At 41.3% G+C, this 21,096-nt stretch overlaps 1 protein-coding gene across 1 annotated transcript in view; it reads right to left on the bottom strand.

Moving 5' to 3' along the window:
• Positions 1-21,096, bottom strand: part of LOC126157176 (leucine-rich repeat-containing protein 15-like) — a 994,052-nt gene that overhangs the window by 619,971 nt on the left and 352,985 nt on the right. The window contains exon 3 of the mRNA XM_049916358.1: positions 19,169-19,207. The gene's annotated coding sequence lies outside the window, so the exon portion shown is untranslated. The remainder of the gene's footprint in view (positions 1-19,168; positions 19,208-21,096) is intronic.

A 21,096-nucleotide genomic window follows, 5' to 3' on the forward strand; every position in this document is an offset into this window, starting at 1 on the left:
ATGCAGTCAAATGGCGGAAACCTCATTCGAAAATTTCTACATCAAAAAAATGGCTCTGAGCACTATGGGACTCAACTGCCGTGGTCATAAGTCCCCTAGAACTTAGAACTACTTAAACCTAACTAACTTAAGGACATCACACACATCCATGCCCGAGGCAGGATTCGAACCTGCGACCGTAGCGGTCGTGCGGTTCCAGATTGTAGCGCCCTTAACCGCTCGGCCACTCCGGCCGGCAAAATTTCTACATCAATGTGATCTTCAACGAAGGAAAGGCTACTAACTACCACTAAAATTGCTACATCCGACATAATATTTCGACCCCAAGAAGATTCGGGAAAAAGGCAATGGAGGAAGTGGAAGAGGAGGAGGGGAAGAGCAGACGCAGACACCGACTGCAACGGACACAGCGATCGTCGAGAATTAATGTACAGACAAATCGTCAACAGGGTGAATTTTATTTACTTTATTGCTAGTTTCACGCATGAGATCGTTTCAGATATTCAGAGCTCTGACTGCAACACGTTGAAGGTTCAGAGTTACGCTCAGCATCATCGTCAACACAAAACGGTATGCGTTGGACATGGTGTTCGATGTACCATTCATCTAAAACAGACGTAGCACATCTCAAATATGAGACCCAATGTTGGAAATCATTATTCTATAGAAGTTAAGCGTATGGTGATATTTCAATGATGTCCCTAAAAATGAATAGATGAGGTAAATGTGGAATGAAATGGTAGTGGAAACCGGCGGCAAGGGAAAAGTCAATGAAAAATAAAATATGGAACATTTTAATAGGTCTAGGGTTAAGGAATGCAGGAAAATATAAGTCGATGATCAGCAGAGAGAAAAACTTGCGGTACAGACAAAAGTTGGATACACACGTAATAGAGATCGTTTGGGGTAATAACTGTGAAGAGAATAAGAGACTGGAATATTACAGGATGTACTCGAACTATTGGAAACATTGACTGCTGTACTTAAAAGAAGAAAGTGTAACTGCTAACGTTGATTTAATAGCTGTCAGCTTGATCAAAATGAGCATCACAATATTTATTATTAAAGGGCGGCGTAAAAAAAGATAATTTAGTCATGTCGATACAGTAGGTTAATTGGAGAATCACTCCAAGATAATATTTCCTGTTTTGGCAGGTAAAGGTAGACTGAAAATCAGAACTGATGAGAAGGGGCTCCTAATTCAAGTAAAGAAAAACAATAATTTTCAACGATAAATACTCCCACAAAGCCCTCAGAAACAGTGTGAATTGCTATTACCCGGGAGTGTACTGTCGACAGTAGACAGTACAGGGTGGAACCAATCGCAGCACGTACCAGAATACTCTCGAATAGTACCAAAAGATCCATCAAGCCTGACGGCTCATACAGGAGAACCACCATCATAAACATAGTCTGAGACGGTAGCGAAGACATTGGGTTAATTTCAGATCTAGTTATCGTACTCAATTAACCTTTTTACGACCGAATGTCAGTGAAGAAACTTTGCCCCCCCCCCCCCTTCACCCCCAAGTTTTGCGCCAAGCGTAATCTTGGTCAAGACTACGAAGGACTGTTACACTACCGGATCTAAACAATGACGCGTTCCGCCTGTCGGACGATTGCCTACGATGCATTTGAAGCGTGACAAGTGATCAGGGAGCAGGAAGTGGCGCGTCCCTCCACTGCTCGCCGCCTTCCCCCCCCCTTCCCCCCTCTCCCTCCCCTTCCCCCTCTCCACCATACGCCCAAACTACAGCTGCCGCAGTCACCATATGTCTCATGAACCAGCCGATTGTCACTCTGCATCCCAAGTGAAAAATCTTCACCCGTTCCGGAAGTGGGGACTGTATAGTTGTCAGTTATGTTAATATGTTAGTGGGAAAAGAAAAATAGGAACTTCTAAATACGTGACAAAGAATAGGCAACATATGTCTCAAGAACCAACCTACTGTCACCCCGCGTCCTAAGTGAAAAATCTTCCCACATTCTGGAAATGGGGGACTGTACAGTTGTCAGCTACGTTAACTCATTAGTGGAATACGAAAAATGGGGACTTCTAAATATCTGACAAAGAAGTATAATGTTTCAGTGGAGTGTAGGAAAACGATGACCCACAACATGCATGCAAGCATTCATGTCCGCAGGAACATTACATCGTAATTCGGAATAACACAGGCGCTGTGAAATCGTATTTATCCGCCAACACTAGGCAAGCGATTTTCAAATAAAATGTCTCTTCAAATGTTTCAAATGGCTCTTAGCACTATGGGACTTAACATTTGAGGTCATCAGTCCCCTAGAACTTAGAACTACTTGAACCTAACTAACATAAGGACGTCACACAAATCCATACCCGAGGCAGGACTCGAACCCTCCACCGTAGCAGTCGCGCGGTTCCGGACTGGAGCGCCTAGAACCGCTCGGTCACCGCGGCCGGCAAAATGTCTCTCCCGTACACGATTATACATAATGGATGTATGAGTACAGGTTTTAGTCACATGGCTGACGAAGTATAAAAGTCTGGCTGCTCGGGCAGCCAAATTGTAAGACGACCGCTCGCGATAAGCTGGAAATCCGGATTCGAGGCCCTGTCCGGCACCAACTTCCATTGTCGTCATTCCATTTTATAGCTGATGGTAATCCATATTCGCAACTGCGACTGAACTTCATGTATTTCGTGACAGATGTAGTCGCATGCATGTCCGAAAGAGTTTTACATCGTAATTCCTAATAACACAGCCACTGCAATACCAGATTCACAACAGCTCCCTCATGCGGAGCTGGAGCCTAAGGTCATATACGTAAACAATTAGTACATCATAAAAAGTGACATTTGATGTTTCATTACATGTCTGTTACACAGAGCGCGGCGACAAAATCTCCTAATTTCAAAACTCTATGAAATACATTTTATGAATCGGCATTTTTTATTTTTTAATAATACAGATACGTATATAAACTTTTGTTTTACACAGTTCTGAAAATCGTATCAGATAGGTGGTGCCTCCCATTGTCTGGGTGCGGCAATGCAACTTCCTTGTTCGATATGTGCGTCATTCAGGCTGTGGCGGTCGTAGAGGGAGGGTGTGATCTGCTTCGACAGGCATAGTTCTAAAGTGTTTTTCTCTTCCAGGTCGATTGCCACCATGTGTTGGAACAGGGAGGAGCATGCGCCTGTCGTCGAGGTCTACTTTTCGAATGGATGGTCTGTGATCACAACCCGGTGTGCCTTCTGAAATCGCTACAATACTGCCCCGTTGCATCGTATCCCAGACCGGAAATCTATCGTTTCATCGGTCACTATGTTCAGACGAACCGCGAGTACGACAAGAGGAAGAATTGGAGCCTTCGGCTCGTCGTATCACGCGATATCACTGAGACAGAGAGAGATACAGTCTTGCAATCCCCACGGCGTTTAGAGCGTAGGCATGCGTGTGCCCTTGTACTCCGGAATCGTTCCATGTGGCGAATTTATCACGAACACCTTCATCAACATCCGTACAAAATGGCGATTGTGCAGAAACTCTAGGGATGGGACAATGCGTTTTCAGTTCTTGGAGGAAAGCATGTGAGGCACTTCTCGAAAATGTACCCGAGTACCCAACTTTTTTTTCTCTCCAATGATGAAGCCCAGTTTCACTTGAGTGGATGCGTCAACAACTAGAACACACGCTACGGGGCCGACACCAATCCCTGAGATTTACATCAAAGGCCTCTGCAGTCAATTAAAGTTACAGTGTGGTGCGTTTATGTCAACCCTCTAAGGACCCCTACAACACCTAAAGGCTAACATCTGGACAGAAATTTCCATCATACCCCCTGTCATGTTGGTAAAGCTTACGAGAAATGGCAGAAATTGGCTTATTCAGTTTACAGACAACGGGGGACGTCACCTACCAGATTTTCAAAACTGTGTAAAACAAAACTTCAGATACGTACCTACATTATTTAAAAAAATGAAAAAATCTGATTCATGGAACGGGGTTTTATTGCGTTTTGAAATCTGTAAGTTATGTTGCAAAAACGATAAATATGATAAAATGAAACTTCCTGGCAGATTAAAACTATGTGCCGGACCGAGACTGGAACTCAGGACTTTTGCCTTTCGCAGGCATAACGCCCTCATCCCAAATTCCAAGTTCAAAATGGCTCTGAGCACTATGGGACTTAACATCTGTGGTCATCAGTCCCCTAGAACTTAGAACTACTTAAACCGAACTAACCTAAAGACATCACACACATCCATGCCCGAGGCAGGATTCGAACCTGCGACCGTAGCAGTCGCGCGGTTCCGGACTGCGCGCCTAGAACCGCTAGACCACCGCGGCTGGCCCAATTTCCAAGTCTGCAGCACACTAATAGCGTAATGTCACCCACCCGTGAATCCCCCACTCGTCAATTTGAATTTGCGCATCCACATTCCTCGTCACAACTTACTGATGCATACATTTGGTTAAAACCCTCTACAAAGCAGCGTAAATTATCTACGGAAATTAAGGTAAACCGAATGTTCAATCGGACAGAATATGAAACATTACGTACGGCGCTTGTGGATTAGACTGATTCGCTTAATACTTAGTTCCTTTCTCTGTAGTTGCGTGTACAGAGAGATAATGAAGTCCTGAGGAGGAAGTCACACATTAGTAACAAGAAATCAGAGACGATAAGGCTGTGTTCGCTTCACTTCAAGTATGCACGCGATGGGCAAAGTACAGTCTTTCGGTAGATTACACAATGGAGAAAGTCAAGTCGGCCTGAGTGGCAATGCGGTTCTAGGCGCTACAGTCTGGAACCGCGCGACCGCTACGGTCACAGGTTCCAATCCTGCCTCGGGCATGGATGTGTGTGATGTCCTTAGGTTAGTTAGGTTTAAGTAGTTCTAAGTTCTAGGGGACTGATGACCTCAGCAGTTTTCCCATAGTGCTCAGAGCCATTTGAACCATTTTTGAGAAAGTCCAGTGATATTTACACAGGCGTTGTACAGACAAACCGAGCAAGTGCAACCGCTAGGTACCTGTTCGTGGAGTGTATCACTGCTACATCTACACATTCCCATCGAGAAAAGTGATTGGTATCTAATGCTGGAATGTTAGCGTTAGTGAGTAAGATTAGAAAATTCCATTAACCTACGTTCAGAGAGGAAAACATGAATAACTTTTAGTTGTATACATATCGCTATCATAGAGACAGTGCGGACAGTATTAATATTTCGATAATGACAGTTCACTCAGAGGTGTACACCGTTATCAGTTCTTCCATTATAATTTTACTTCGAGATTAAGTTGAAAGATGCTTATCAAAGTTCTCAGCCTGATACACATACGGCTTTGATATGAGAAATTTTATTTTGGTTATTCAGTTGTCTTTGGATTTCATTTTAAAGTACACGTGTTTTGTTTGATTCAGTCGAATGAGAATAATATTGCGCTGCCATAAGATTATTTCTTTCATTTTTTCATGGTTAGTTCCAAACAGAATTTAATAGTGAGAAATTTAGCTGGGTTTATGGTAAATGCTTTGTTTAGTGACTGCTCACCAAAGACAAACGATAAAAAATAATTTCACAGCACTGTTTCAACCATTATGAAACGAAAACAATTGACTTGATCCACAGATTTGCTACTGCGGAAGGTGATGTTGGACCACCGATTCAGGCAAGAACTGAGTAGCAAACAAAGCATCGAGTGGTAACAAGTGGGCCTGCATCGAAACAATCACAGTCGATTTAAACATGACAATGTAATGGCCAGTGCATTATGAAGCATATTATATTATGTTATAATTTTTTACGTGGTAAGGATAATACAAAATCGACGAAGACTACCCATGTGATCCACCTCACAGCGAAAAATACATACATTTATCACCTACGATCAAAACGATTCACCAATCAAGTTGACCAGATACGATGCCCACTGCTGTCGGCTACTTTCACATCTAATGAAATTTGTGGTTGGAAAACATTGCGCGTCTAATGAAGCGATTATGGCGGCGGTAGCTAGGTATTTTGGATTATTTTGCGAATGGAAAATCGGAGATTGAATCTGCTTCTTGGAGAAACGATGAGCAATGTGCACTGATATAAAGGCAACTAAATCGAAAAATAAATACACCTGCTGCATAATGGAAACATCTTTTGCTCCAGACCAAAATAACTTTGCGTTGCCTTGATACTGTAATCCGGAAACAAGTAAAATATCTTTCCTACCATTGTTTCAGACACTGCAGCTCCATATAATTCAGCTTCCCAATTCTACGTACAGTTGTAAATGACGGTAAATTATTCAGTACGTGTTTAATTTCACTTGGTTGGGATTTTATCACGCACAATACCTCACAGATAATCATAACTTCCGCCCTTATCTCTATGCAGTTTCGGATATGAGCTAGTAGTTCGTCACCTGATCGGAGAACATCTCTTCAGAGTCAATAAATTTTTGTATAGGAGTCTAGACCTCTGTCCGCTATGCTTCAAACGTCTAAAAAAACTTATCTTCAGGTACATTGTAACTTTCTTCTTCAGGGTCACTTTTCATCACCCGAGTAGTTTTGCCACCCACCTACAAAGAGAAAATCCTTACACCAATGCCGTGCCTCTGGATTTATTCAACTGTTCGATTGCCCATGATGGGTATATTTACATCAGTATTATTTGGCAGTAATTAGGTGTAAATGCGGTGATGACAATTTTGTTACAGCATTGTTTAATGTTAAATGACCTGTATTAAATGCCAACTCTCTTCGCCGTCCCTCAGCGAACAAGCTAATTTCTCCTGTTGATGGCAATGCGTCAGACAGATTGGGGCGTCGAGTTTCGCGGCCCACTTAGTCCTACAGAAGAATTTGCATGTGCAATCACTTATATCTTTCTCTCCCCTCATTTCCGTAGACGTCCACTCCTACACAAACACTGGTCACCACAGAAACGCACCAAAACACGGAACATGATTCAGGGTTAAACAGCCGTAGAAAGCACAACTTGCATTGGCTTGTAATTCTTTTTTATCTTTAATACACTGGAATTCAGACAACTTTCCATTGTACCCTATTTTTTAGCTGTATCATTTACTACATCTTAAGTGTTTTAGTTCCACCTACTGAATCATCCTCTAAAGGTAACATGCTAAACACTCATGAACAAATTTGACCCTCAGCGATTTGTAAATTATCTTTAACATGTTTGTTCGAGATACAACTTGAAAAAGTCTACGTAAAAGAACAAGACTGTGGCTTTTAAGTAAGTACCCAAGAGAAAGCCTAGATAATATACCTTTTGAACAAGTGTCTCCCTTCCATTATCTTGGCTTTGACATAACTCATAACATTTTTACAGAATAAAAATATTCCTCTGTTGCTAGTAATTTTCTCAATTTATTCCATGACACGTTTCGTGGCTTAAAGCATTATCTTCACGTGCCATCAAATATTTATAAAAACATGAATTTGTTGTGGTTGGGTCCGTCAGTCACTGGGGATCACACTCACATCAAACAAGCGCTGGCCACACATTTGTGTTTTCATAATTATCTGGTGGCACCTGAAGATGAAGCTTTTAGCTTCGAAACGGGTCGTGGATTAAGAAACTTACTAACAAATGAAGTGGATTTTATTTTATAAATATCTTCCTCGATTGCGGATGTTCACCTGATCAAATATTTTATTCATAACTTTGATACGGATGTAAGTATTGGAAAATTATTCGATAAAACGAGAAAACAAGCAAGAATGGAACTTGATTCTACAGTTTCTACCGCCGTAATAGCTGATCGAACAGTCCCTGACGATGGCGACATGTCTGATTGCCGAAATATTGTGAACACTGGACACTGTCAACCGACAGTTAGCCTCTGAACAATTCGATCAAGAATGAAATTTTATAAGCCGTTGGCTGTGCTTATTTTGCCTTATGGCTAAGAAACATAGATGAAGCGTGCTTAACACCTACGTAAAACACAGAGATTGGAAATGAAGTTTCTGAGACGCGTGTAAGCTGGACGACGCTAGATAGAATTAAAAATGACAATTTTAAATGAAAATAAAAAGACTCTCACACATGAACCTAATGCGAGAAAGACGTTTTGTTAAATAAATTGAGCAGTGAAAGAGTCGTAGGAGAAGTAAAGGAGATGTTGGAATACTGAGGACGCTAAAGCAGCTTCTGTTATCGGAAGAGGCGAAATGGCCTGCTCCTTGAAAGCCGAAGAAGAATTAGCAAAAGAAGGCGAAGAATAACGCAAAATTAATGATTTTTCCTTCATGTGGAGCCACAGTCATACAACTTTGTAAAAACAGACATAATGTCTGATAGGATATCCGCAATCAGTGATTTTACGACGTTACGTATAATCCGTCTTGATTGCAAAATGTTTATTCATATGACCGGTTCGGTTCTCTAGAACCATCTTCGGATCTGATATTTCGGTTATAGGAGTAACCCGTCCAAATACAGCAACTTGCACATGCTGCGTCACGCTGTGCTTGGACGGGTTACTCCTGTAACCAAAATATCAGATCTGAAGATGGATCTAGAGGAACCGAAACTGGTCTTCTGAATAAACATTTTGCAATCAAGACGGATTCTACGTAACATTGTACAGTCATATCAAACTTACGGAAAGATATAACCGCCATTTGACTGTACGATATGCTTTAATTATACGATCTTGATTTCAAACCTTATCACATGTCCAAAATCATTAAAAAAAGTTTCTTTGGCTATATAAACCTAATGTTTCGTAAGTAAAAGCGAGAACATATTCGTGATACGTTAATTGTTTGGCGACTTACAATGTAAAAGCTTAAGCATTTTTATAAATGATTATCGTATAACTTGTGTGTCGTAAGCTTGGTACGCAGTATGTAGGTGACTCATTAGACGCGGCACAGCATGGTTTTAACTAAGAGTACAGACATCACAGTTGTTTACTGCCTCCGCGTGGCGTGGCCGCAGGCGCTTGCGTCACAGCGCTCAGTGGCGGAGGAAGCCGCAGGACGCCACCTCCTCGCAGCGGCTGCTCGCCTGGACGTCAGATACGCCGACGCTGCGCTGCTGTCGCGTTTGACGCGAGCGGCGACAACTGACGTGACGTCACCCACCCACCATTGCAGACGCACGGAATATAAAGCCTCTTGTGTCTGATACGATGACATTAATGCGTGGACATTATTGAAGAAAATATTGAAACATATCCACTTTTCCGGTTTATTTAAAACTTCAATTGATTAGGTTTTAAAAGAGCAAAAGGCAAAATAAATGACTGACTATATCTGACTATGGAACTGTCAGCAGAGACATTCAGAAAAAATTCAACGGAATCCGCACAGTGTCATGCTGAAAACTCGGCACGTCAGAGATCTTAAACACACTACTGGCCATTAAAATTGATACACGACAAATATGAATTGCTACAGACGTGACTTTTAACCGACAGGGAGAAGATCCTGTGATATGCAAATGATTAGCTTTTCCGAGCATTCACACAAGGTTGGCGCCGGTGGCGACACCTACAACGTGCTAATATAACGAAAGTTTCCAACCGATTTCTCGTACACGAAGAGCAGTAGACCGGCGTTGCCTGGTGAAACGTTGTTGTGATGCCTCGTGCAAGGAGGAGAAATGCGTACCATCACGTTTCCGACTTTGATAGAGGTCGGATTGTAGCCTATAGCGATTGAGGTTTATCGTATCGCGACATTGCTGCTCGCGCTGGTCGAGATCCAATGGCTGTTAGCAGAATATGGAATCGGTGGGTTCAGGAGGGTAATACGGAACGCCGTGCTGGATCCCAACGGCCTCGTATCACTAGCAGTCGAGATGACAGGCATCTTATCCGCATGGCTTTAACGGATGGTGCAGCCACGTATCGATCCCTAAGTCAACAGATAGGGTCGTTTGCAAGACAACAATCATCTGCACGAACAGTTCGACGACTTTTGCAGCAGCGTGGACCATCAGCTCGGAGACCATGGCTGCGGTTACCCTTGACGCTGCATCACAGACAGGAGCGCCTGCGACGGTGTACTCAACGACGAACCTGGGTACACCAATGGCAAAACGTCATTTTTTCGAATGAATCCAGGTTCTGTTTACAGCATCTTGATGGTCGCATCCGTGTTTGGCGACATCGCGGTGAACGCACATTGGAAGCGTGTATTCGTACTGGCCTATCACCCGGTGTGATGGTTTAGGGTGCCATTGGTTACAGGTCTCGGTTACCTCTTGTTCGTATTGATGGCACTCTGAACAGTGGACGTTACGTTTCAGATGTGTTACGACCCGTGGCTCTACCCTTCATTCGATCCTTGCGAAACCATACATTTCAGCCGGATAATGCACGACCGCATGTTGTAGGTCTTGTAGGGACCTTTCTGGATACAGAAAATGTTCGACTGCTGCCCTGGTCAGCACATTCTCCAGATCTCTCACCAACTGAAAATGTCTGGTCAGTTGTGGCTGAGCAACTGGCTCGTCGCAATACGCCAGTCACTACTGCTGATGAACTGTGGTATCGTACTGAAGCTGCATGGGCAGCTGTACCTGTACACGCCATCGAAGCTCTGTTTGACTCAATGGCCAGGCGTATCAAGGCCGTTATTACGGCCAGAGGTAGTTGTTCTGGGTACTGATTTATCAGGATCTACGCACCCAAATTGCGTGCAAATGTAATCACATGTCAGTTGTAGTGTAATATATCTGTCCAATGAATACCCGTTTATCATCTACATTTCTTCTTGGTGTAGCAATTTTAATGGTCAGTAGTGTAAATATGCTAGTAAGACCGTCTGCTGCGCACTAAATGTCATTACCTGTACCCCATTGTGTATGCAAATTCCAGATAACTGAAACGTGCAGATTACGAATATGCCATTGCGTAATATTTAGTCGACACGGATACTTCTCACATAGTAGAGCAGGTGTTCCCAGACGTTTTCTCTGGTGAAACACCTGTAGAACCCTTGTACTTTGATGGAACGTGTTGATTATTTCGATGGCTAGAAAAAACTTCAAAAATCAGAAAAACTTGCTTTTTTAGTGATTAAGCCACAACTAATAACATAGATATTATAATAAAAAAATTAGCATCCACAAAATGCCGGAAAAAGCTGCCACGTTATTAATAATTTTTCGCTAAGCACTTATTCACTTCCCACGGAACACCAGTGTTACGTGGAATTTATTCCGTGGAATGTACAATTTGGGAAAACCTCCTGTCTACTACAAGCACTTAAATAGTTACCGACGTTTCTATTATGACCCAAATGTCATTCTTTCCAAAATCTTCCTAATTAGATCACCCTGTCATTTCTCGCATATTTTGTTCTCTTTAATGGACCAATGTCACAATAAATCGACCATACCCAGAAAACTTTTATGTCGACGGACTCTGGCCGCGAAAGCCTATGCAGTCATAATAATTGTTCCGTAGTCGGAGAAGTGGCTGGTGGATCTGATTAAGATAATGGAAATAGTATATAGAAAGAGAGAGTGAAAAGAAAAGATGGTCTTAAAATTAAGGCATTAATTATAATGCTTTCAGCCGATCAAGCAGTTTTAAATGAAATATTCTTTCACTAAGGAAAATATGGAGAGAATAAGACCTTCCCATTTTTGTCAAAATCTGTAGAGATTATGTAACTTAAGAGAAATTTGGAGCAAGATAAAACATTCTTCATGTAACTGAAAACAGGTTTTGTGTTTATTTTATGACCGCTTTCGATGTGTTATCATCAGGTACGCCTGCCCAGCGAAACTAATAAACAAAAGAGAAAATTTTGCAAAGACTGTTTTGTTTTCAGTCTCAAAAATGTTGAATATTGGATCACTGTTACTCCTATATGATTGTGTGAAATTTCATCGAAAATTTCTTTTCAGTTATTTCAGTCTTTCGCACGTTTCATAATTTAGGGTGTAAAATTGAATATCTTAGAGACAGCAATGTTTTGGCATATAAACGGAAAGAATTTCACAATGATCTCCGAAAAGTAAAGATTGATACAAAAATTGCGTTCTGAAGAAATGCTGATCCGTCAGTATTAATGAATGGATACGGAGATGAATGAACGGATGTCTGGATGCAAAATAGAAACAGCAGAAGTACTTATGTTCATGAAATAAGAAATATCTTGCACAAGATTTTTGTAGTAAACAAAACATAAAACTATTAGCTGGGACAATAGCAGAGATAGATTGTAAACATAAACCGAAATGGAGAAGGAACAACAGAAGGGACTGGCGACAATCGGCAGGCATCGACTTTCTGAGCAGCTAAGACGTGTGCAACAAGTTTGGCAACAGTTGACGTTTTGAAAGCTACTGTGACTTTCTGGTAAATAAAAAATTGTAATAAATTTGCCACCTAGTAAACATAAACGTTAATAAATTAATTATATTTGTGACTAACGACACCATTACACTAGTTTTCTTCTATAGATCCGAAACCTGGTCATTCACAGAAAAGGAAGTTAAGGAAATGTAAATCCTCTAATATTAGTTGGTAGGAGAAAACTACAGAATGATGATTTTTGTAACTTAAACAAACAAATACAGTGACAAAAACTACAGCCAAAATTTTTGGGCAAATAAGCCATGTCTTCAGACCACCAACAAGTACGACCGTCAAGAGAAGGGAACTACTTGCAGGCCTATGTAGCAGATTATCTGACAGTGCTGAAGTGATGTAAGAAATTAAAACAGAGTGTACACCGGAAAACTGCTTGTGTTGACAGTGCAAAGAGCTTCAGTATCGTGCTTTCAAGAGCCTCCATAGCCCGATAGTGATCACCTCAGTACCGAGACAGAGTATACAGAAATAACGAACCGTTCGTGTTTGGGGAACGTGTAAAAATAACTAACCGCTCGTGTCCGCATTCTAATGCCCTGAAAAATGCAGTTTCTTGTGTATATCCATGTTTCGGGGCTTTATGGATTTCGAGAAGGGTAAGCTACTCAAAATTAACAGCGGCACCAGGAAAAGAAACACGTACTTACCAGAGAGTTTTGCCAATCTAGTCCAGATAATGAGGTAATGTGTGGTATATGAAATAAATGAAACAACAAGACTGATCAGATAAAACCAGTAAAATGTTATACTCGTAGCGAGCAGCCGACACAGTACGATACTACGAACTTCAGCAGAGTCGAGTACTCGTAGACAAAATGTAGATTTCGACAATAGTTAAGTAACGAAACCCCAGAAAGGTAACCGAAAGAAAGTAACGCAAACTTTGAGTAATCCATGAATGAGCATAATGTAATGTTGTTCTCATATATAAATACTATGAGACAGAAATTTCCTAACGTACTAACTATGGAGATGGAGTTTGGGAAACTAAATTGAGCTAAGCCTTGTTTATGGAACCACTCGAAGATCCAGCCGTTACAAAATTATTACACCTAGTATGCAACATGTATCAGACAGGCGAAATAGCCTTAGACGTCATGAGGAAAGGATTAATTCCTGTTCATAAGTGCCAGCCGGGGTGGCCAAGCGGTTAAAGGCGCTACAGTTTGGAACCGCGCGACCGCTGCGGTCGCAGGTTCGAATCCTGCCTCGGGCATGGATGTGTGTGATGTCCTTAGGTTAGTTACGTTTAAGTAGTTCTAAGTTCTAGGGGACTGATGACCATAGAAGTTAAGTCCCATAGTGCTCAGAGCCATTTTTTTTTGTTCATAAGTAAACGATTGCTCAAAGATGTGAGTATTACCGAACTATCAGTTAGAAAGTCTTCGATGCAAGATTCTGAAACGAATTATTTACAGAGGAAAGGAAGAAAACTGGTTGAAACCGACTAGGAAAGCATCATTTTGCAACCCAGAGAACTGTAAGGTAACGCGAGACCATACTTAACCTTCGACTCAGAAGACAAACCGAGCAGAAGCGACACTACGATTATAGTTCCAGATTTAAAGAAAGCTTTTGATAAAAGTTGACTGGAATACGTTCTTTAAAATCCTGAAGATAATGTGGGTAAGATACAGGCAGCGAAAAGTTATCTACAACTTCCACAGATATCAGACTGCACTTGCAAGAGTCGAAGGACGTGAAAGTGCAGCCGTAGTTCACAATGAATTGAGAAAGGTTTGTAGCCGATGTCTCACGTCACTCAATTTATATGTTGAGCAAGAAACAGGAAACAAAGGAGAAATTTAGAAAGGGGTCAAAGTCCCGGGAGAAGAATTTGAGGACCGTTTTCTCAAAACTGGACATCTAGAAAATTTTATATTTCAACCTATGAACGATTTCGTATATTTTAAAATAAGTAGAGTCGATCGCGTTAGTTAGTACTAAGCAAATTCTTACATGAACCACATAATAAACACGCGCGAAATGCTGCACATTTTTTGTAAACGTAACATATGTTGAAAGAAAAATTTTCCAAAACTTAACTTGCACATAAAAAATTATTTTGCATTCGTTTTAAAGACGAATTACCATTCTTAATAAGTGAAGCCTCGTAAGTCCCATGATATTATTGAACTAAAAGAATCATAGACATCGTGATGACTGGGTGTTGTGTGATGTCCTTAAGATAGTTAGGTTTAAGTAGTTCTAAGTTCTAGGGGACTGATGACCACAGATGTTAAGTCCCACAGTACTCAGAGCCATTTTTTTTTTTTTTTTTTTGAATCATAGACAATCAGAGTATGTTTTGTTTGCGCCAGAACCACCGACTTTCAAGTCAATGAGGAAATATTTTACTCGCTATAGATCTGCTTATATAACTGTACACTAATAGAATTAATGGAGAACACTAAAAATACTTGCCTTTACACAAGGCTCGAAACGAAACTACCGCTTCGAACCACTCAAATTGCTTCTGCTGTAAGAGATTTTTTAAATAAATTTGCAAAAGGAACTTCAAGAAGCGAAGAATCGGAGGCTGACGGTATAAATTGTTTCAGAAATGCCCCTCGAAAAACAAGAATTCAGAGTAATGGCTATACTACTTCGAAAGTTTCCACTAACATCTTGCTTTAGTTTCCAATCAGAAGGCAGAGTTATATGCCTCCTGGTAGGGGACTCAGAAACAAGTGAGAAAATTGGAAACTATCAAACTGCCTTCGTAATACTATGATCTGTTAACTCAACATGGCACTTGTATGGTATTTGAGAGAAACTGGCAGTTTCGCAATATGAAATCCACAAGCAAAAAGCCATTAATAAAAAGTACCCTTTCAAAATAAGCGAAGAAACAGTTCTCACATACTAGAAGGCTGGAAAAAATCGTGTTCTGTGCAAAGAAACAAACATGTATTTTGAACATTCAGGTTCGGCTGAAGTGCTGAAAAATGTCAACAACTTCAGAGAAAGGGACAATGCTTCATCCCTAAGATTGGAAAATGAAGTCTGTGTTAAGAAGGCTTACGGAGTACAGAAGCTACTGAAGTATTTTCACAACTCTTCGGACGACGCAAAAATATTTTGTGTAGAAGCTCTTCAACGTTGCCATAACAGTGACATTGTCAACGATGACGCTGAGTATGATAATGAACCAACGTATTAGAAGAATTACATAACTTGAAGTTATTAACAAATAATAGACTACTTGTCATTTCAAGGAATCGTCACACAGTAGTTTTCAATTTTGCAAGACGCCCTGTCATTTAAATGAATGGAATATTTACATGAAATTATTATTTGGATGTAACTACTTTTTATGTCTAGTAGTGAAGAAAAAGTATAATCCGTTTCTAATTTCTGTTTCATATATTTATTAACTTCTTTAATAAAACGAGTTTCCTGAAAATATTAGTTTTTCTAGAAGTCAGTTTTCAAAAGAGGTCATCAGTTTAAAACTTTGTGGTTTTCCTGCAACATTGTAATTCTGTTAAAGACAGTAAATGTCTTGGAAGTGCAGCAGAACTGAATGGATAGTGTCTTGAAAAGCGATTATAAGCTGAATATGAATATAGTTTTTCTCGCCGACACTCTAGTATTACTCTCACATTTCTTGTCGTCTCAGTTCTGGGTAAAAACTCGACCTCTCGATGGTACTGTTAGGAACTGATTCAGTGGCGAAAACGATGGTGGTAATCGTCGAAAGCTTGGGGTTTCGCCTGGAACTGACGCATCAAGAAATAGGAGAATGTTTAATGCAATAAACTAGGTAACGAAGGTAGAATTTAGATCAAGAAAAGTAGCACTAATTTTGAATAGTACGTGAGTTTTGCTATTTTGGCACCAAAACAATTGATGACAGTATATAAAATTCGGAATGGCAATAATAAGAAAAGCGTTTCTGAGAGAGAAACATTTAAGTGAAACTTCCTGGCACATTAAGACTTTGTGATGGACCGCGACTGGAAACCGAGACCTTTCCCTTTCGCGGGCATGTGCTCTACCAACTGAGCTACCCGAGTGCGACTCACAACCCGTACTCACAGCATTACTTCCGCCACTAACTCACCTCCTGCCTTCCAGTTTTCGTGAAGTGTCAGGCATTGCTGCTTCCTTACTCTGTGACCACTGTTCTGCCGCAGTGATTAGTAAGTAATAGAAAGGAATGTTTTCCGTGTGCAAAATGGTTCAAGTGGCTCTGAGCACTATGGGACTTAACATCTCAGGTCATCAGTCCCATAGAACTCAGAACTACTTAAACCTAACTAACCTAAAGACATCACACACATCCATGCCCGAGGCAGGATTCGAACCTGCGACCGTAGCGGTAGCACGGTTCCAGACTGAAGCGCCTAGAACCGCTCGGCCACCAGCGGCATCAGCGATGAATGCGAGAGAGTAACATTTTTCCTTTATCACAAACGGCTACCTCAATCCCCCCGCCCCAAATTCCCAATCAATGTATTTTTTTTCGACATTTTAACTGAATCTTAAGGTCTTGCATGTAAAGGGGACTATTCGTTCTTGTCGATGCAAAAGTTCTAATTGTAACTGCAAACTGCGTGTCGAACCATTTGACGCTGTCTTAAACATAAAAGTTTGTCATTGTAGATTATGGAAGCGTTTCACCGCCTATGCAGAAGGATCCCGAAAATTTTTCAGATTTTTTTCCGCTTTAAAGCTTCAATTGTTATGTGTTTAATTACTGAACGTAGCGTCATGACAAAGACACGAGAGGTTCAGTAATTAATCACATCGAAACTAACAGTTGTGCAGTGTGTCCGAATGCCACATGCGCTCCGAAAAGCCACTCGCCAACTCCTGTTTGCTTGTAACTCGTTACTCCATTCAGCGAAGTAAGACAACCATCCTAATCACTAAGGCAATAGTCAAGGAAGCTGAAGTGAGGGAGCAAAGCAAAATCAAAGAGATAATTCAAAGTTAACAAAAGTGTTTCATAGCGTGACTTCCAGTGGAAAAGAAAGAACGTGGCATCCGCTGGCGCTAAGACTTCACACATAAACAGAGAAGTCGAGGAAGTGCAAAGGAAACATATGAAAGTTCCTGGAACAACGACGCTAAAGTGTGTTGTGTGTCTCACGAGCGGAAAAGCACAGCCGGAAAAAGAAATAAAAATTAAATTTTTACTAAAAGCAAATAGGAATACACCAGTTCAATATTAGATAAGAAAATCACTCCAAAATACAGTTGTTTTGGTAAGAAAACAATATCAGAACTTCTTTCTCAGAAAAGGTCGGAATTTTCTTCCCTTGAGTCAGCAAATGGTTTATGCTTCTGAGGGAGGGGAAAAAAGTAATTCGACATCAAAGCGCCACGCAGGCCGAAGTAATTTGTATGCTGACAGAAGAACATGACGGGAGAGAGTTTGCAGGGAATTTCGAACAGGGGGCGGTACACGCGTGGAGTGAGTAAGTAAAAGGCTGCGGGTGTCGTGGTGACGTTTGGCAAATGTGGGCGAGAGTGGAGCTGCTGGTGGGAGAGTAAAGACAGGTGGAAAGGGTGGGCAGAGGAGTTTCGTGCGGGGGGGAGGGGGGTTGGAGTGAGGGGTTCTGTCACGAGAGTACTGATGGTATCTGAGAGAACAAGTGTTACTGCTCCACACAGACAGTGTCTCGTACACGTAGACCACTTCCTTCTCATTGTGCCACCAGTAGAGAAATGTTACCCATACTTCCAATGTGGCCTCGTATGCGGTTATTTGACCGTGACTGCACCTTGTATTCAAAATTCGCGGGTAAATAGATAATAAGAAATTGTGATTAATCATGACAAGCTCGCGGGAAGTCTATATATATGAAGTTTTAACTATTGAAGACGAGTTAAAATACGAGTGTGTTGGTTGACTTAGGCTCCGAAAACCGCCGTGACAAATAAATAAAATTTTTTATAATACTGATCGTATTAGCTTTACTAAATTTACACATATCATTTATTGGTATTAAGAAGTAGGCAATTAAAAGAGTTTGTTATTGAGGACACACTCTCAGGTAAAGAGTAATGTGTATACTGGTTTACGTAAGACATTTAAGATGTGTGTGTTCACAAGGACGGGACGTAGTATGATCGTCCGTCAACACTGATTCCTATCCATATCATCAGTTACATTATTGTTAAGTATTATTTGCACACAAGCTATTTTCTTTTCATAGTATTCCACGCTCTTTAATCATGTCGTCTCTAATGCTCGACACTAATGACAATTTGAATGGAAGTACTGTTTTATAAGAGAATTTGGAGCCTATTGTCAGAGATGATAGTCGGTTGACTACTATTGGCAAGAAAGAGAAACACTGTATACTAACGCCGCGCGGGGTATCCGCGTGGCCTTGAGCTCCTTGCCACGGTTCACGTGGCTCCCTACGTCGGGAGGTTCGAGTCCTCCCTCGAGCATGGGCGTGTGTGTGTTGTCCTAAGCGTAAGTTTGTTTAAGTTAGATTAAGTAGTGTGTAAACTTAGGGATCGATGACCTCAGCAGTTTGGTCACATAGGAACTTACCACGACCACCGTACACTAACCCCAATTTACTATTTTGCGTACTCTTTGTCACGCAACACTAGAAAATCTGAGAAAGCATTATTTACAGAACCGGAGGTGTTGGCAGCGAAGTTTTACCAACTGATAATATAACAGGGCGGCCAATGCTGGGTCAGTATTAAGTAATCAAGATAATCGTACTGTAATATCATGTAACTAGCTCTGTTGATAAATTTGGCACTTCAGTGTTAAATGAAGACGCGAAGCACTAAAAGTCGAAATACTTCGCTGTGAATTATTTTTTGTTAGTTTTGTAGAAGTTAAACGCACTTACCTGTTGCGATCAGCTGTGAACGCCTATGTCGGGTTTAACCTGAAATAAAAAGAATACAGTAATTGTGTGACATACTGTAATCATGTGAGAGATTAGCCTGAAACAAAAGAAGACTTTCTACGTTTTGCTACAGGTTGTTAATTTAGGACATAACAGTAAAGAATAAAAATAAAATTTTTGTAGTTACAAATTTATATCAGTCTCCGCAACATGTTTATGTGAAGTAATTAGCTGTTAAGATCCAAGCTTGCCTGTTCAACAGAGTCTTTTGCAAATTAAATCTACCCTTTTCATACTTCCTTTTCGCTTTCTCGTTCTGACTTAACGTTTTTACTGTCTTTTCCGATGTTTAACACTGTTTTCCGTTAACTCATAGGAGAGTCCTATACCACTCGAAATTTACGTTAGTGAGAATATGACTAAAGTTTCGTTATGTAACAATTGGTGTTAGATAGAGCCGTTATTAATTGCATGTTGAGTCTACGCGACGCTCCCTGGAAGCAGACAAGCCTTCAAAGTCATCCTGAGGAACGATAATTCTGACAGTTCTCACACAAACCAATGTTCAGGTACATTGCTCTTGAAACTGCTTCCTAGAGTCTGTCGACAAAATTCCAGAAATATTCAGTGGTTTACAAGTCAGATGAATTGGAGGGAAATGGTGCAGTAGTAGGCCTGTTTGCACTGTTTGACACAACAGGTCTTGTAATTTCCCAGCACTGTGTTGCTAATTGTACCGCATCCATTGTGGTAGGCTCTGAAGGACGAGAGAGGCAGTCATTAGGCGTTCAAGAAGCTCGCGTGAAGAAGTTTTATTCCTATACTTAGCACTAGCTGCAGTGCCAGGTGTTGCACGGGATGTTTAATAGCTGTCACACAAAGTGAGTGGGTCTGTGCCTAGCGAATGCAAGCTGCATGGGAAACTGCAATCCCTTTCACTCGAAGAGCATATTTAAATAATTTAGTGTCAAGGGAATGCCACGAATGAATACCGCTTCACCTGAGGCATTCATAAATATCGGGTTCTTGCCTTCCGGTACTGACTTTCACAAATATACACCGATATCAAACCCAAAGTTTAGTAACAAAAATTACGTCACAGATTATGATTTGATTCCTTTTTAAAATAAAAGTTAAACCAATACACTGATCATCCAGAACATTATGACCATCAACCTACTACCGATATAAACCCGTGCAGGTGATAGCAGAGTCACCTGGCGAGGAATAACTGCTAGTCAGACACACGCGCAATGTTTGTAGTACTAGTGAGCGTGTTGTGCGTGTGTTCAATGGGACAGGCGCGCGATCTCAGAATGGGGATGGCTGAGTTTGACAGAGGGCAGATTGTGATGGCACGGAAGCTGCACGACTTGTTATGTGCTCGAAGAATGCAGTGGTATCTAACACTTCATGAAACCACGTCCAGGCGTCGTGGAGGGTTAGGCGGCGACCCGATGTTACTGACGTCGGACGTCGTAGGCTGGGCAGACTGGTAAGACTGTGGCGGAACTAGCATCAGAGTTTACTGCTCGGCTCAGTACAAGCGTGTCTGAACACAAAGTGCGCACAAGTCTCCTAATGATGAGCCTCCGCAGCCGAAGGGAGGGCGCGAATCCATCATCTTCCAGGGGAACAGGTTCTTGGCACCTGTACTGCGGGACGAAGCTGGTGGTGGCTCCAATATTCTCTGGAGCATTCACGTTGGCGTCAAAAGGTTTAGTGGAGCTCCTGCAAGGACCATGTCGGCCCCTTATATCGTATCGTACTCTGGTTCCAGACCACGTACACCTCCTCACGAGGCATTTTTCAATATGATAATAAGACATATTTTAACAAGATAACACGCAATGTCGAAGAGTGTGACAGAGTGGTTCCAGGAACACAGTGCTGAATTCCAACTGATATGGTGGCACCCCCAACTTGCC

The sequence above is a fragment of the Schistocerca cancellata genome, chromosome 2, assembly GCF_023864275.1.
Source record: "Schistocerca cancellata isolate TAMUIC-IGC-003103 chromosome 2, iqSchCanc2.1, whole genome shotgun sequence".
NCBI classification, from domain to species: domain Eukaryota; kingdom Metazoa; phylum Arthropoda; class Insecta; order Orthoptera; family Acrididae; genus Schistocerca; species Schistocerca cancellata.